Consider the following 17027-nt stretch of genomic DNA (forward strand, 5'->3'; position numbering starts at 1 on the left):
GCCTGGATTCTTCTGGTTGAGGCTTGGCCCTAACAAACGGTTACTGCGGGCAGGCCTCTGGACCTCTGTGGGTTCTGGGCCAGACCTTACAGTTCTGTCACTCACACTCACCAAGGGGGTGGCGGGGATAGCATGCCTGTACAGTACAAAGCCTGGCAAGAATTATTCTCATTAGATGGCATATATAGACTAAAGAGAGGAACTCCCTCCCATTAGTGCCAGTTTTGAGTAAGAAGGATGAAAGCTTGATATGAGCTGATGGCAGAAGGGACAACCAGAAGGGCAGAGGACACACAGCAGCAGCAGCAGCAGCAGCAGCAGCAGTGGAGGTGGAGATGGGAGAGGTGCTGGAGCCCAGGGCCAGGGCTCGGAGCCTTTGGTTTTAGAAGATGCTGCATTTGATAATGGTTTGGAAGTTCTACTCTAAAATAACCTGAATGTTAGGTGTTCTTTTAAAAAAAAAATCTGAATTTAATGGTTGAGGCCTATTTTAACTCTCCAACAGAGGGCAAAGACTTCACTACCACACTATTTCTCCCAAGTATTAACCTCTAGCAAGAAATACTTGGCTGAGACAACTACTACATTTCTGATTACAAATCAACACCATCTTGATTATAATCATCTCAAGGTGTTTGGAGGAAGAAGAGATAGGTTTTTCTTAACCACACTGAATGGGCAGAAATCTTTAGAGTTTAACCCAGGAATTAGCTTCTGAGGAATCAAAAAAGGGGGTCATTTTCTGTAGGAGGAGACAGGTGGCTGATACCTTCAGCCGGAGTGTCAGGGGAAGAAGATACATTGCAGGCAGGACCGGCTGTGTGATATTGAAAGCTCAAGGTGAAGTAAAAATGTAGAGCCCCTTCCAAAAAAATCACTAGGAATTTCAAGACAGCAACAGCAGAACAGGAAACCAGGCACAAGGCCCTGCTTTGTGCGGGGTCCTGTGCCACTGCACACAGCGTCCACCCAGGAAGGTGCTCTTGATTCTGGCTGTTGTTCCCACCAACGCATTCCAGCCCCACAGTTACCAAGACCGAAATCAAGAAAGATGCACCACTACTCTCGAAACTCTCAGTTACCTCTGTCTTCCTTGGGGAAGGATGCCCCTGAATTCCGCAGCAAGGATCAGAAAAATCTGGGGTCTGCCAACATGTTTGATAGATTGCAATTGCACTGGCTTCTGCTACATTTGTCACAGCCACTAATCCCCACTTCTGTCACAACCGAAAGATGCCCAGGATATCAATGTCTGGGAATTGAAACATATTTTCTAAAAACACAAGTTTCCCTGGGAAAAAAAAAAAAACCCCAAGACAAAACAAAACAAGCAGACGCTACTAAAAAGAGGCTGAGTTTCCTGGATGTAAGTCCTGCCCCTGATTTCTTTCTGGCCTCACTGTGAGCAGGTCTGGGGCATGTGCACATGGGCTCGGAGACACAGGTGAATTACCACAATAACGCTTTTCAGTTTGGAAAAAATAGAGGAAATAGGAGAAGCTGGTCATAGCCCAGTAGAAACTCACTTGTTTTACTAACAGTAAGCTTGCTCCCTCTCCTTATCACGCTAAGTTGGAGCTATGACTTCACTCTCCATGGAAGCTCCGCTTCTCTTTCATGGATGCTTGGAATGGAGTAGAGAAAAGCTATTAGGGGAAAATGGTCATGTCTAAAAAATCACATTTATTTGTCTTCACCTGCCCTCCTCCTGTCATTGTCATTCCTCTGAGGTCTGTATATAGAAAGCAGAGATTAAATAGCCCAGATGAACATCAAAAGAATAACAGTGGCACAAAACAGATAAATGTGCCCTCTTTTCCAATGGCCTCTTTAGCGCCTTTATATATACTAAGGCTGATTCACGTTGGGGCAGACCAGTAGCTTGGTCAGATGCCGGGAATGTTTGTGCAGGCTGGAGCTTATCTGCTCCTTACGATATATCTTTGTCCCATTTTCTAAAATATAAGTGTCTAATATAGAGAACTAGTTCATTCCTACAGCCAGAATTATATTTTGATACTAGATTCTGATTTAGGATTTTTTTAAAGATATATAATGGCAAAGCTAACCTTTTATTTTGCTTTTTTAAGGTTTGTACTTGAGTAAGGCCACCAGGGTCCATAAGTAGATGAAAATGTGTTTGAATCTCTAAAATCATGCTTAGATTTAAAAATATTCTTCCATATCACAGAGGTGATACAGGCTCAGTCATTATTTTCAAGTGTTTCACAATTAGTAATTAGCAGAGGAGGTTTGAAAAATTTTTTTAAAAAAGTGATTGACCTTCACAACAGATGCATATATAAAGTCCAGATTCATTTATTTTAAAATCATTCTCCCCTGCTGTAAATAGGTAGCTATAATATATACATTTATATACGTGTGCACAATCAGCCTGAGCAATACCGCTGTGAGGGAGATGAGGATAGATGGTTTTCTATTTATTTGACAAACACACTATTACGCAGATGGGTTAAGGGATGTGTTCTGTAACGAGGGGCGGGGCTGGGAAAAACCTGCCTCAGCTGCTCTTATGTTCTGGACTTGGGTAGCCATTCTTGTTTGTGAGTGACCTGATCTAAGTGTTGGGCTAAGAAATTTCCTAAAAAAAGATTCTACTCTTTCTTCCTCTCCCTCCTACTTTCTCTTTCCTAACATGGTAAATTACTGAAAAACGTGGCTGCTGAGTTTAGACTTGCTCCTCATGGGCTCTCTGATGGGTTTTAGCTCTTAGGGAGAACGCAAGAAAAAAAACACCATTGTAATGCAGATAACACTGGGACAGCTAGTTGGACTTAATGTCACAGTAAAAAGTTGGTTACTGGTACGGATGAGGTCATGGACTCCCCTTTCAGAAGAACTAGTCCATTGGCTCTGAAGCGATACAACATGAAGCAAAGCCTTCTTTGAAGCAGAACTGGCTCATCAGTACCCTGCTGTTCTCCTGGGATCACAGACAAGGGCTGGAGCTTTTTGCTGCTCCCTTCTGTAAACTGCTTCCACCTGGAACTGTTCTCGACTGTACACCAGGGCTGCGTCCTCTAAGTTCTTGACCTCAGATAATCTTTCTCTATTTTGGTACCTACTTGCATGTCATTTACAGTGCTGCATTTCATTTTTTAAAAGGTGCCCAGCTGTTTTTTCGTGGTCAGGGAAAAACTATTTTGGTAATATTTTAACTCTGTATTATTTATTTTGTTGATTACTTGTGTGGATTAAGAAAAAATATCCCAGATTTCTTGCCTCTTGTCATGCTTCTGGTTCATGTTTCCCAATGTTATCTGGTAAATGCTTAGGAAACACTGTCTTATTTTAATACATCCGAGCAAAACATGATTGTGAGAAAACCAATAGAGAAAAACGTAAGGAATTTTGAAGCTGAGTGTAAGTTACTTTATTCTGAAATATCTGCCACTCATTTTATATCAGAATGTAATATTGTCAACAAGTCAGTTATCCATACCTAGATTTCTTTTTAATGAAGGAACAGAATCATAAGTTTCTTTTCTGAGGATAAGAACTGCAACCCCTGCAGCAGTATCACCCCTGAGTCACGTCTGCTGTGCGCACTGGCTTCAGTGATTTCTCAGGAGGGAGACTGCACTCTCTGTCCCTTCAAGAAAGCGGTTTCGGTTTAGGACCTGGACTCCACGGGGACTGTCCCAGTTCGCCTCCTCAGGTACCCAGTCTGCAGCTGCCACTCAGACATGTAGAGCGTGTGTTTGGGGACAACACACAGTGGAATAAGAAAGGGTACAGAGCTCTGTTGTACGAGTACATTTATTGTAAGAAACTAGTTATACTGCAACTGCTTTGCTCTTTAATATTCTAGGCAACACACCGGTGAATATAATTCATAATGAACATATTCAACATTTTTTCCATCAGTTCAATACATTATTCATAAATATTAGAGAGGGAAAAGACCTAGTAGATTACTGAGTCCAAACCTCTTTTCTTCCCCTCCCTTCCCCCTAATTGTTGATGCTGGCTCGAAAACAAAATCAAAACCAATGACGAATCACACTAGGAAAGCAACAAATTCACAAGTTTTGCAAGTCAAAAGGAAAGCTCCCAAGAAGCTGGTACCGCAAGTGGGGAAGTCCGAGGCCTTTCCGCACTGCTGGTGGAGCTCACTGAGGGCGGCTCTCTGCTATGGAGACAGGCCAAGGGAAGGAAATGCCCATTTTTCCTCTTGAGGATCATAATTCAAGGTAAAGCCCAAGAGGCAAAGCCACGTCCTTGGCCAAGCGCTCACTCTCTGTCTCCACAACCTGGTGCAGCCTCAGGCAACTCTTCCTTCCAGTTAGAACCTGAGATACTGACAATAATGATTTTTAAAAAATGTACAAAGGAATGGAGAGTTAAAACTACTAGAGAATGCTCCCTGGGATTATCTGTACTATCAAGATAGGAAAACTTTGCAGATGCTACTGTCTCTCTAGAGGAATAAATGCTTGCATTTTAATATTCTCAGCAGCTGGTTCCTGTTGAATGCCATAAGGATGATTCAGCCACCCACCAGGAACACCAGTAACAGCAAGTGCACACGCAGAAATCTACAGAACTTTCTTCTCTTGATGCCAACACCATTACTCTGGCAAAGTCAGAACCCTTTATTGAATGACCAGTTTTATTAAATGTGACCTTGTTCCCCTCACAAACACCAGCTCACTCTCAAATAAATGGAACTTCTGGCTGATTAAGATGCAACATTCTTCCTGACTTGAGCACATCCTGCTGTCAGTGTCTCCTTGGCTGTGGCCATGTGATCTGCCCCTTTTTAATTTTCTCACTATTCACTGTAAACTCAAAAGACCAGCAAGGTCCACACACACACCGAATCCACTCTGCGTGTCGTCCTGCCTACAGCTGAACTTGTGCACTTGATGCTACATCTCTACCCCGACATGCCTCAAGTTATTTCATTATTTTCATTTTTTGAGAAGTTTCCCATTTCCGTAGAATGTAGTTGCGTGATAGGAAAATCAGAAATGTGTAGATAAATTGTTTTGACCACACACTTCATTAATACAAAAGCGCCATGCCATACTCAATTCAGATAAAAATTCTATACTTGCCCCCTTTTTCAAACATATCAGATTAGACACTAAAGGAAAGAAATGCCAAAGAAGACAGCTAGCTATCAAAAATGTCTCACTGCCTCATTTTCAGGTCCCTAAAGTAAAATCTAAGGACATTCAACAAAGAGTCAGGTGCTCTCAACAGCCATGAAAATATATGGCTGGAGAGGGAATCTATAAATGTAATGAATACACAATTGGCTTATAACAGATTCAACTAAAATTAAATTCAGTATCTTGACCTGCTCTCCAAAGTGAAAGTTTCTAGTTCAGGCTACAGACAGAGGTATAACAAGCTCATTAATCACAAGCACCAGAACTACAAGCTAACACTTCTGGCAGTGCTGCAAAGAACAGTCCTATCTGGTTGATGGGTCCACGGGGAGTCTGCCAGAGGGGGTGGTCCTGACAGCCCACAGTGCGCAACGCCGACACATCTCTAGTGCAGACAGGATGGCCCTGGCCTCGGCAATCCCCTGTTCTGAACTTCCAGGGAAAAAAATTTAAGGACTTCTGTAAGGAAATAATGGACCCTGTGGACTTGCACAAGAAGACTGAATACATTTTTATTCAGTTCCTACTATGTAAAAGTCACTGGGTTTGTTGCTCAAGGAGATGTTGACCTCAATAAGATCAATCTGTGACCTCAAGAAGAATATTGTTGGAAAAGAACTAGAGGCAAGGGGATATTAATAACAGTAGTAGTAGCAGCAGCGATGCCAACAATGATAGCGAATGGTGACTATGTGCTAGTCATTGCACAAAGCACTTTATCTCCATCCTCCTTTCCATGGAATTCGTACAGTGTCCCAGCAAGGTAGTTATCATTTTCTTATTTACAGATGTGGAAAGTGAGACCCAGTGAAATGAAAGGCACTGCCCAAAGTTACATAGACAAGTTCCTTGCATGACAAATAAGACACACGAACGGCTAATCTCTAGGACAGAATGTGACAAGAGCCATGAAAAGATGCTCAGCATTACTAATCATCAGAGAAATGCAAATTAAAACTACAGTGAGATATCACCTGACACAGGTCAGACTGGCTATCATCAATAAATCCACAAACAACAAGTGCCGGAGGGGATGTAGAGAAGGGGAACCCTTTTGCACTGTTGGTGGGAATGCAGACTGGTGCAGCCACTGTGGAAAGCAGTATGGAGACACCTCAAAAAATTAAAAAGGGAACTGCCTTTTGACCCAGTGACTCCACTCCTGGGAATTTAGCTGAGGAAACCCAAAACACTAATTCCAAAGATCATAAGCACCCCTACATTCACTGCAGCATTATTTACAATCACCAAGACATGGAAGCAACCCAAGTGTCCATCAGTAGATGAGTGGATGAAACAATTATGGGACATTTACACAATGGAATACTACTGAGCCATAAAAAAGAAAATTTTACCTTTCGCAACAGCATGGATGGACCTGGAAAACATTATGCTAAGTGAAATAAGCCAGTCAGAGAAAGACAAATACCATATAATTTCACTGCTACATGGAACCGAATTAACAAACTGAACTACCAAGGAAAACAGAGACAGACTCACAGATGGAGAGCAGGCTGACAGCTCTGTGGGGAGGTTGGGGGGGACTGAGCAAAAAGGAAGGACTCATGGACATGGACTACAGTGTGGTGACTGTGGGGGGAGGTATAAGGGGGACAAATGATAATGATAAAAAATAAAACTCCCCCCCGAATTTGCTTCTTTTTGGAAACACCACAGGGAAAGGAACAGGGATGTGTTCATGTATGCGATATGTGCTCAGGGAAGGAGGAGTAGCCCAGTTTATAACGCGTTTAAACTTGTTGAATCATCACCCTCTGATTACAACTCATACTTTGATACACTGATCTCTACAAGGTTTCTAAGAAGAACCTCTTTCTAAAAGGTCATCTCACTACAATTTCTTAAATTTTTTTCTTTAATTTTTTTCTTTCTTTTCTTTTTTTGGGGGGGATGGGGTAGAAGAAAGAAGAGAAATGAGATACAAGGTTACTTTGGGGGCAATATGAGGCTCAGGGAACAGTGTTAACGACAGAGGGTGTCTAGGAACTGCATGATCGAGGTGCATTCTTTTATGCCCAGAATGCCTTATCCTTACCACACATATCTGCTCCTGCCCCACCTAATCTGGGGTTATTGGTACAGAAACAGAAACCCCAGGGGCCGAGTTCCTTTGCTCTGTTCTTCAATTACTTTTAAAATATCATCCACTTTTTATTTTTATAAATCTGTTTTAGGGGTCAGGCTTGTGGTATAGCAGCTAGAAAATTTCAGTTGTAGTACAATTTGCCTTTCACATCTTGAGAAAGTTTTGTCACTTTTCAGTTTTCTTATGGCAAAGTAAATGTTTTAATCCCTAATAGCATTTCTTAATCTGTTAACCCCTTTGCCCCCTTTGATGAAAATAAAACCTGGTGCTTCTCTATGAATTCTGCTACTCTTCCTTATGTAGAACCCCTGGTTCCCAGAATTGAATGTATAGCAACACCAATCAAGATGAATTTGTGGAGCTTTACGTTCTCTATTTTTAAGCTTTCCTTTTAAACTGTGTTTCCGAATATAAGTCATAGTAAAATATAAAAAATATATGTATTTCAAGTTCTACACCAGATACTGCGATATTCCTTTCTGGAGAGTTTGCTAACCCACTCACCCATAGTGAGATATCTAAGTCTCTTTCAAGGTATAAGATGTAATTATTATGATCCTATGATGCTGACAATTGCTTTGTCGACACTTAAACAGAGCCTTTTAGCTTCAAACAATAGCATGACAAGTTCCCATAACAATTACACTTACATGAATCTTTAAGCAGATATGCCTAATAGCTCTTTACAATTACTATCACACTGGACAGTCAAAGCTTTGTTATATAGTTCAAAGCTTTGTTATATAGGATGTTTACATCCTATAGGGAAAAGTCAGTACTATCTACATCTAAAATTGACCGATTCTTCACTTGAGTATCTGTTAATTTTGCAGCCAGCCGCAAGCTTTAAACTTCTACGGTAACTTTCATCGTTAGTGCTCACTTTGTCACCGCTCCTGCGTCTCACCCTTCTGACCTTGCCCGGGGGAGTTCACCCTCACTGATGTAATCACACATGCTTTTTGTAGTTACATTCGTCACAGTGCTTATTGGAATTACCGTCATTCCTACTGCACCTTAGGTCAACCAAATTAAATGTGCTTATGCAACTTGTTGTCATTTTAATTTTTCAGCTAGGATTTCTTCATCCAGAAGGATAATTTTATTTTATCTGATCAATAAATAGCCTATTATATGACTCTGGAAAAAATTGGTAGGAAACAGTTCACTGGGGCAAAATCTTAGGTCTAGCGAGGTTCCTGTAAGCCTGGATAGTGACGTTTCACTGACCTTGAACCCAGAGTTTTGAACTTCATTAGTGTCAACTTAGTCTTTCAATCTATGCAGCAATGAGCATAAAATATGCAGGGCTTATATTTGTGTGTGTTAAGCTTAATAAATTAGTCAAAAGTCAAGCCATTTTTAAAGAAATATTCAGTCTGTTCCACATTGACTAATTCTCTGATTTTCAACTGTAGTCTAAAATATTCTTTTTTCTTGTAGCTTAAACATTTTTTTAAAAAAATTGTTGAGAGACTGTGACGCAGCGGTGTAGTTCACTGTGACATTCTATATATTCCTTAACTTTCACCGTTCCTATGGCAAGGTTATGTACAGATAAATGGATCCACAACAGTTTCAGTCTAGGAATTTTTGTTAGGTTAAACTCCAAAAACATAGCTTCAATAGAGTCAAAAGCTTGGCATCTCACCACTGTTTTATATTGAAAAGCATATAATACCACCTTATAAAAGATATATTTGTTTATTTTCATGTTCAATCAAAAGTGTAGGGTTTCAGGTCTGGGTATGGATTACGGCTCATTCTCTCCTGGTTATTTTTGGCTGTAAGTATATTGATCATTTTATCATTTTCTTGTTTTAAACTGCTTTAAACACAGCACAAATGTTATTCTCATCATGCCAGAAATGGGTTTGGAATTGATTTTAAGTTTCCATCAATTTTACTCTTTGCTCTGTGTGAGAAGTTTTTTATTCTATTAAATTCAGAAGGACAGTTTTGTTTAAAAGATGTCAGAATGCAAGATTCTTAGCTGGACAAGAAAATTCACATTTTCTGCTTTACAAAAAAGAAAGAATAAAAATCATTGAATTTATCGCCATGGACTTTACTGAAATTAGTGAAGAATCACTCATACGAATGCAATGTCAAGGGCTCCCTCCCTCTGTTTCTTCATGTAAGTGTTTGACACAAGCATGTATCTTCTGAGAAGCTGGCCTGATTGGTCCAGGTTGGCAGTGTTTCAGTGTTTGGCCTACGGCGGCTGCTTAGGAATAATTTTGTCTCATCCTCTCTATTTTCCTGGACCATATCAGAAGCAGACACGTGGTATGCAAAGGAAATCCAAATCCTTTAAAAATGCTATTTCATTTGGTACTAAAGCCAAGCCCAGTTCTACTTTGGCCAAATGATCTTATCAAGATTTAACCAGAGATATTCAGTAATATCTCCAGTCTGTGAAAAGACCTTCTACTAAGGAAGATAACATGTTACATATAGTACACATATATTTTCCCTCCTGAAACCAGGGAGGGACCTAATCAAACTTATTCTCCTGGTACTGAGAATAATATAATACTGACATAAATTTTATGACAACTATTTATTTCAATCAATTAAAAAGGAAACAAGTAGTTCTTTCCTTATTAAAACAGATACTGGAGATCTATTTTCAGTTATTGCTGAAGATATTTTGGCTTTCCAAAAGGCACCTTCCTAACACAGCTGCTTTGCCCTCCTCTGCACTGTCACAATGCAGAGTCTCTAACATTTCAGCCAGGTTCCGTAGACTAATTGGATGAAACAATCGCATTACAGTGTTAAGATTCCTTAGCAGAATCAAATGAGAGGGGATCTATACAGTTCAGATAGCCTGAAAGATCTGCAATAAATAACAGCCAAAATATTACATATTCCATATATTTTTCTACATTTCCAGTAATAATCACGTGTATAATTAGTACTAGGATTTAAATTTATACTTAAGAATACCAACAAAAAGGGAGAAATTTAGATATGTAAACTTTATTTCCACCCTGTCTTTATATCTTCCCTGCACTGTTTTGTGTTTTAGAACAAATGCTTCATCTCTTTTGAAAAGTGCAAGGAAATCTCTTCTCCAACTGTCTCGATTTTACATGTGCAGCGGAACACACCTTACAACAGAGAGCCCCACAAACTAGAGTGGGACGTTAATTCAAATACAGACTTAGGGGGAAGAGCTCCATCTACTGAATCAGTTAGATCATTGTTTGCACCCTATAGTTATCCCATTCACCACTTTCAACCTCTTAGAGGCTCTGGAGAGAATAGAAAAGTTACGGACCAAGAACACCCAGCTTTGAGTTTGGTGCCACTCTGAATATTTCCGAGATAGCCTAAGCCCCCTTCCTTTGCCCTTCCCAATCTCCAAAGCTTTCCATGTTTCAATATAAAAGAAAAATGAGACGCTCTGCTACATCAACCATCCCTGGAAAGAGGTAGAAAGTCATTGATTATTGAACGAAAAAACCCAGATAGCTGAAGGGAAATCAAGGAAAAGAAAATCACTCCACCTGGCCAGTAGAGCAGCCCAGGTAAGAAGCAAAGAGAAGAGTGGCCTACTTACTCTTCCTGCCTTGCACCATTGCGGGGGAATTCTGCAGCCACCCAGGACCAGCTTTTCTGCGCTCTCCCTTGCTGCACAGTGGTGTTGTGGCATTGAGAATTTGCTGTGGCTTCGTAAGATTATGGGGATATGCTTCAGCAGGCCAAAAAAGTCACAAACAAATTCAAGAGAGAGAAAAAAAAAGTACGAGAAAACAGCTGATCTTACTGGAGAAGCTCTTGGCATTTTCCTTCATATGCCACAATTTTCTTTGGTATTTCCTGGTTCTGTGATCAGAAGAATTATCATATCATGTTTATTATTGTTGTTTTTTTTCAGGGCTGCTGGTGATGAGGGGTGGTACAGGGAGTGAGAGCCAACAAACAGACCAAGGAGTAGCCAGGTGAAAATTAGTTCTCCTACTTGTTTGAAAGCTTTCCAGGAGATTACAAGGTTAAAAAGTTTCTTCTTCAGAATACTGAAGACATATAGAAATCACATGCGGGAAAAAATGATCATAGTTGCTCTAGATTGGGAAAGTAAAACACTTCTTAACATAGTAACAGATAAGGAATGAAGCAAATTATATCTGAATAAACTTTAATATAATATAGCTGCATAATATTCAGAAGTGTATAAGACGTAAAAATACTTCATAAACTAAGATACATTATTAGAATACAAATAGATATTAATAACTACATACAGATATAATTAAATAATCTGGTGGAGGCAACAAGTAATTGGGTTTTTTAATTACAAAAAATAGAAATATAATAAATTAAAAAATTTTGCATTAATGCTAATCTTTTATGCAAAAATAGAATTAATATAAATTAAAGTGGAGTTGTTTCTCTGTGCATATGTGTGCATATATATGTATATCTGTCTGCACAAAGTAATAATGAATGACTTCGAAAGGAGGTATGTTGCATAGAAATCAAAACTTCGAATTATTTGAAACTGGACTTTTAAAATATCAGCATTAACCTGGCAAGTTTCTTTCCTTTTTAAAAAATACATTTAATTTTCAGGTTTTGTTTTAAAGCATGAGAAAAACAAATCAGAGAAGCAATGCATATCATTATGTATTTTGTAAAAAAACATTTGCATTTATTAGAATATTTAGTTTTCAAAAAATTGCTAATTGGATTTTCTTCCAGCTTTTGCAAGACAAGTTTAATTCTGAGTCAAAAATAACTGCGAGAAATTCCACCTCAAAATGAAAAATTTTTGGATAGTCATAAAGGCTTCTGAAATACGAGATCATCTCCACCATAATCTAACAAACAACTAATGCATAAATATATTCTGGCAAGAATCAATAAGAATTGCAAAGCCTGAGAGGGTCACGCAGACTTGAGAAAGGTAACCAAGTGAGGAAACATCAAACAGTTAATGGAGATAAAGCGTTCTAGAAAATGGAAAATGTTAACAATCACTGACAAGAAAGAATATACTTCAACAGCGATGACAAAAACAAAACAAAACAAAACAACTAGAAATATCTATCTCCAGAAGCATAGTATGACTACTTGTTAAGCAAGAGAGAACCTATTTCTTTGTCATTTCCTTTGGAAGCCTGGCTTAAAAAAAAAAAAAAAGGTTGCACAAAAGATACATGTGTTCCTTTTCTGGTATTATTACAGGCCCACCTAGATTTAGCTTTCGATTCCAGCTGAGATCAGGCATGTTCAGACTAGCACATCTTTGCTCTGTAAGCACAGGGCTGCTATCATTTCACTGGCAAATTCTCATATACCCAAATTTATGCACAATAGATGCCCTTAAAAATCTGCAAATTTTCTATTTCAGTCAAATACCCACTTGGTTAAATTTAAAAACAAAAACAAAAACAGACCCCCCCAAAACTTATTCTGCTAGTATTAAGCTGAAAAGTTAAGGCAGGCAACTCCTATTAGAAAGGAAAGTTGAATAGTACTTACCCTAAGTATAATGTGCAAGCCTTAATGGGAGACTCTACTCTTGCTCTATGATTTTTAGAAATGAGTCCAGGTCTACACTCAGCTCTCACCCTTTTCCCTTCTGGAAAACTGAGAAGACTCACTGAAGGTGGCCCTGAGAAAGATCATACAAATCAGCAGCCTTACCTGTGGCCATTCAGAAGACTGCACTTTGGTGTGTGTTTAAAACTATGAATAAAGTCAGACACAGCGCATGCTCAGCAGGCAATTTAAAAATATTTATAACATTGTTGTTTCAAAAACAAATTTCCTCAAACAAAGCAAAACTCACATTTCTTATCCATGCCAAGTTTAACATTCTGAGACAAAGCTGTTTTGGAGTTTTCCGCTGGGGAAGAAAAGGCTTCTAAAATTTTCTGTTGAACGAAAAATAGTTCTCCCTTCCCTTTTGGGTACTCTTAAAGGGGTGGAATAGATTTTCCTCCAAGTTTCAACAAAATTCATCTCCAGCTAAGATAAGGCATTAGAAATTCAGTCTATAAAAAATGAATGTAGAGAAAGTAACAAGGTACTAAAAATTATGGGATTTAAAGAATGCAATGGTCATCTGAATCTTCAAGGCAGACTTGCTTTTTACCAAAAAAAAAAAAAATCTTGATACAAACAGGATGTATTCTGTATGTATGCAGAAGTTGCGCAGCGATAAGAATAAGGTATAGACAAACACCTGCATACCTAGAGAAGTTACATTTTTCTTTTGCTAACTAAAATCTGAACTATTTAAAACCGACAGATACAGCAAAAGTTCATGAGAAACCTCATAATAATGTCAGCAGAATTCCTCTGCTTTACATCGCAAGCCTGAAGAGGAAGGCAATCACATATCAGCTGGTAAAATCTCGTGTCATACAAATTTAAAAATGATCAAATATGGTTTTTAAAGTATTAATTGCAGCAGGGACGCCTGTATTAACCCCTGGCTGGGACTTTCTCTTTCTTCTCCTTGAGTTCCCCTAAGTATTCCATTTTACCATCAATAACCAACCCAAACCCTGCACGCCCCACAGATCTCACAGATCTTATTTAAATCTCTCACTTAATTCTTAAGTCTCTGAATGACTTTCAGCCCTGCTCTACTTTCCAGGGGTGCTCAGCTTGCCTCACAAAAGCTCCACAGACATCTCTTAGTATCTCTGATGCTTTCAAGTTCAGCAGAGGGTGTCCAAAAAAAAAAAATCGATGAAAAAAAAAGTTTATTAAAGTGAAACTAGGAGTGCAGATTTGAAGAAGTTGCTTCTACTTTTATTTCCCTCTCAACTCAGCACAGGTGTTTCCTAACTTATACTACTGTGCATGCTGATGAGGGGGAGGGTTAAATTAAGGTGAGGGAGTGGGCCAAGTGCCCGTCCAGGTCCAGCAAGAATTTAGGATCCTCAGCCTCATGTGTTAATGGGTGTGTTTAAAAATCGACCCCTAAAAAGCCTAGAATGAGGTTTCTTTTTGGCAAATGATTAAACCAGTATACTGAAATAATTAAAGCTTTGTCCTTAAAGAAAGCATCAGATCAACAGAACAAAAACAAAGATAAAAATTGCACACATATGCATGCGCACACACACTCTCTCACACACACAGATACACAAAACTAGCGGGTGAGGGGAGAAGGAAATTAAATAAAAGAAAACAAACAGAGTCCTAACAGGCCATTCTCCGAAAAGGAATCTAAATAAAAAGTCATATGATATCTGATAGTGCAGGACACGTCGCCAAGAACCGGAGCGGATTGCCTACAGGAAGAAAGGGCCAGTGTATTCCAGCTCAAAGAGCTTTTCTTTCCTCCTCCTCTATTTTTTTTCCCTTTTCTCCTCGCCTGTGAATGTGTTACTCTCAGGTCAGATCCACGAAGAACCCCAGAATGACAGCTATCACCTTTCACTGCACTCCTGGCGGCACAGCTAGCTGATAGGAGCAGACTAAGTTGGGATCAGGAGGGGCTAGTGCAGGTCTCAGCAACAGCCTTTTACCAGAACCCCTCTGCCCCTTTCACACTCTCCTTGGTCACATCACAAACAGACATCCCCCCCAAAAAGAAAAAACAAAAAACAACACAGAAAACAAAAATGTAAGCACAACAGCCCACAGCAACAAAAGAGTTCAGGAGAAAAAAAATCAGAAACAAGCCAAAAGGGGGAAGAAAAGCTCTTGCCTTCAATATAAAACTTTTTAAAGACTGAGTTTCTTTTTTCTTATTTTGATGACTTTCTCTTTAAAGATGCTGTTCTCCTCTGGCACTAGTAAAAGCATTCACAATCTCTACAAAAGTATAGAAAAGTCGGAAGCAAGACAAGATTTTTCCTGAAGAAAACACATAACTGTAAGAAGTGAGCTACCCTAGAAAATTTTGGATTTGCCAAAAGTTCCCCTAATTCTAAGGTCTTTCAGTGAGTTCAAGTGCAAACACTGGCCACCTAGCTCTTGTTTTTTTCTCTGTTAGGGTCATTGCTGAGGGAACACATACATAGCAAGGTTTCCCCCAAAGACTCCTTGTTATCAAGTTACTTAAAACCTAAGGCACTGACACCTCCCAGCAAGACGGGTTTACTGACTAAACATCATGCTTTGCCCTGATACACATTGCACCCTTAAGAAGCAATTATAAAATGCATTCTAAAATATATGGGAAAATGTATACATCTATATTTTCCCTCCAGTTTCCTTCCCTAGGGACAAAAACATATTTTCAGAGTGAAAAAAAAGTGTGCCTGAATTTTGAAATCACTGTTGTAGCTAGTTTCCACGTACTAAAACACTTACTCATAGTTAGGTACTGCACATAACATAGGAGAATTTTTGTGGTGCTTGTAAATTTTCCCCTTGTTTAGTTTTGTGTCTATTATGTACCTTAACATGATTTCCAAACGACAATCAAAATATGAATGCATTAGGGAAGAACTTTTAGAAAGAAACATTTTCTTGGTTTATAATTGAAGACTATTAGTATAAAGACACAAATGTACAACAGATAAGAAAAGATGGGATTGTTTACTACATTTCGCACACACTGCTCACATGCTGATTTCTTTTTCTTTTGTTGGAGCCTTAATTTGAAAATGATGAGCACTCTGGAATGTTTGCTACAAACACAAATCCACGGTAAAAATACACATGCCCAGGCAAAACCGATCAGGTGGAGAACACAAAGCCCCATGGCTATCAGAGTCACTGGGCAATCTCGGCCGGACTGCCGTCTCCCGGATGGGGCAAGTGATCTCTTGGGGGGGTGGGGGGGGCTTGTCATTTATGTAATTAGAGAGAAACAAATAAAATACAGATATTCACTCCCTTCCACCTTTCTTAATAACTGACAAGTGACACAGTGGTACCTTCTACACAGATGGGTGCAAAAACTTGTGAGACCCGATGAACTACTGTACCCCACTGGAATTTTGGGAGCCCAAATTCCACGATTAACTTTTTACCCAAGTGGCAAAAGTGGATGATTCTCAACACTAAACTGGTTATTTGGTGGACTCATGTTCAGTCCTCCACAGGATTTTGGGGACCCAGGAAAGGTAAAGAGATGATCTGAAGAGATGTATTCAGAACAACTTTTATTATGAGTAGAAAAAAAATAGCATACAGTGAGCATAAGGACAGTTGGATTTAGAAAGATTAAAAGAGGAGAAAAGAGCAACATACCCAACTTAATTAGTCTTTTTCCTTTTTATTTTTTTGTGTATATATATTGAGGTGATGGGGAAAAAAGATAACTGGGTTTCTTTTGAATGTCTGTGTCTTTATAGAGTGAATGTTCTGTTCCCGTCTCATTCTTTTTAGGCAAAAAACTAATAAAAATAGAAAAACATATATCAGACATTAAGCTGACTCCCCCCACCACCCCCCTTCCCTTTGTAAAGAACTCTTTGTTCTCTAGTGAAAATGCTGAAAAATCCCCGGGCAGCTACTCCCTGAAACAAGTGCAAAACACTTAGAGGCTTTTGGGCTGGCTGGGAGCCAGGAACCCTCCCGCTGTCTGGTTAGAAGAGGAAAAAAAGAAGAGAGAGGGAGAGGGAGAGAGGGGAAGAGAGATGGGGGGGCAGAGAGAGACAGAGAAGGAGAGAGAGAGAGAGGGAGAGGAAGGAAGAGAGAGAGAGAGAGAGAGAGAGAGAGAGAGAGAGAGAGAGAGAAATTGGAGCTTCCTTTAATAGACATAGGAAGCAACGTTTTTTTTTTCTTTTTCTTTTTTTCAAAACTGGCGGTCAAGCGTTAAGTAACTCCTGTCTAAATCCACCTGCTAGAAATGAACTTGG

At 39.3% G+C, this 17027-nt stretch overlaps 1 protein-coding gene across 2 annotated transcripts in view; it reads right to left on the reverse strand.

Moving 5' to 3' along the window:
- Positions 1-17027, reverse strand: part of ZBTB20 (zinc finger and BTB domain containing 20) — a 158868-nt gene that overhangs the window by 130062 nt on the left and 11779 nt on the right. The window contains exon 1 of one of the 2 annotated variants that reach the window (XM_053663146.1): positions 12739-16886. The exons of the other annotated variant lie outside the window; for it this stretch is intronic. The gene's annotated coding sequence lies outside the window, so the exon portion shown is untranslated. Of the gene's footprint in view, positions 1-12738; positions 16887-17027 lie in introns of those variants that run through there. 2 annotated transcript variants of the gene reach the window in all.

Source organism: Artibeus jamaicensis, unplaced genomic scaffold (assembly GCF_021234435.1).
Source record: "Artibeus jamaicensis isolate MK-2021 breed Jamaican fruit bat unplaced genomic scaffold, CSHL_Jam_final contig_3126, whole genome shotgun sequence".
In the NCBI taxonomy this organism is placed as follows: domain Eukaryota; kingdom Metazoa; phylum Chordata; class Mammalia; order Chiroptera; family Phyllostomidae; genus Artibeus; species Artibeus jamaicensis.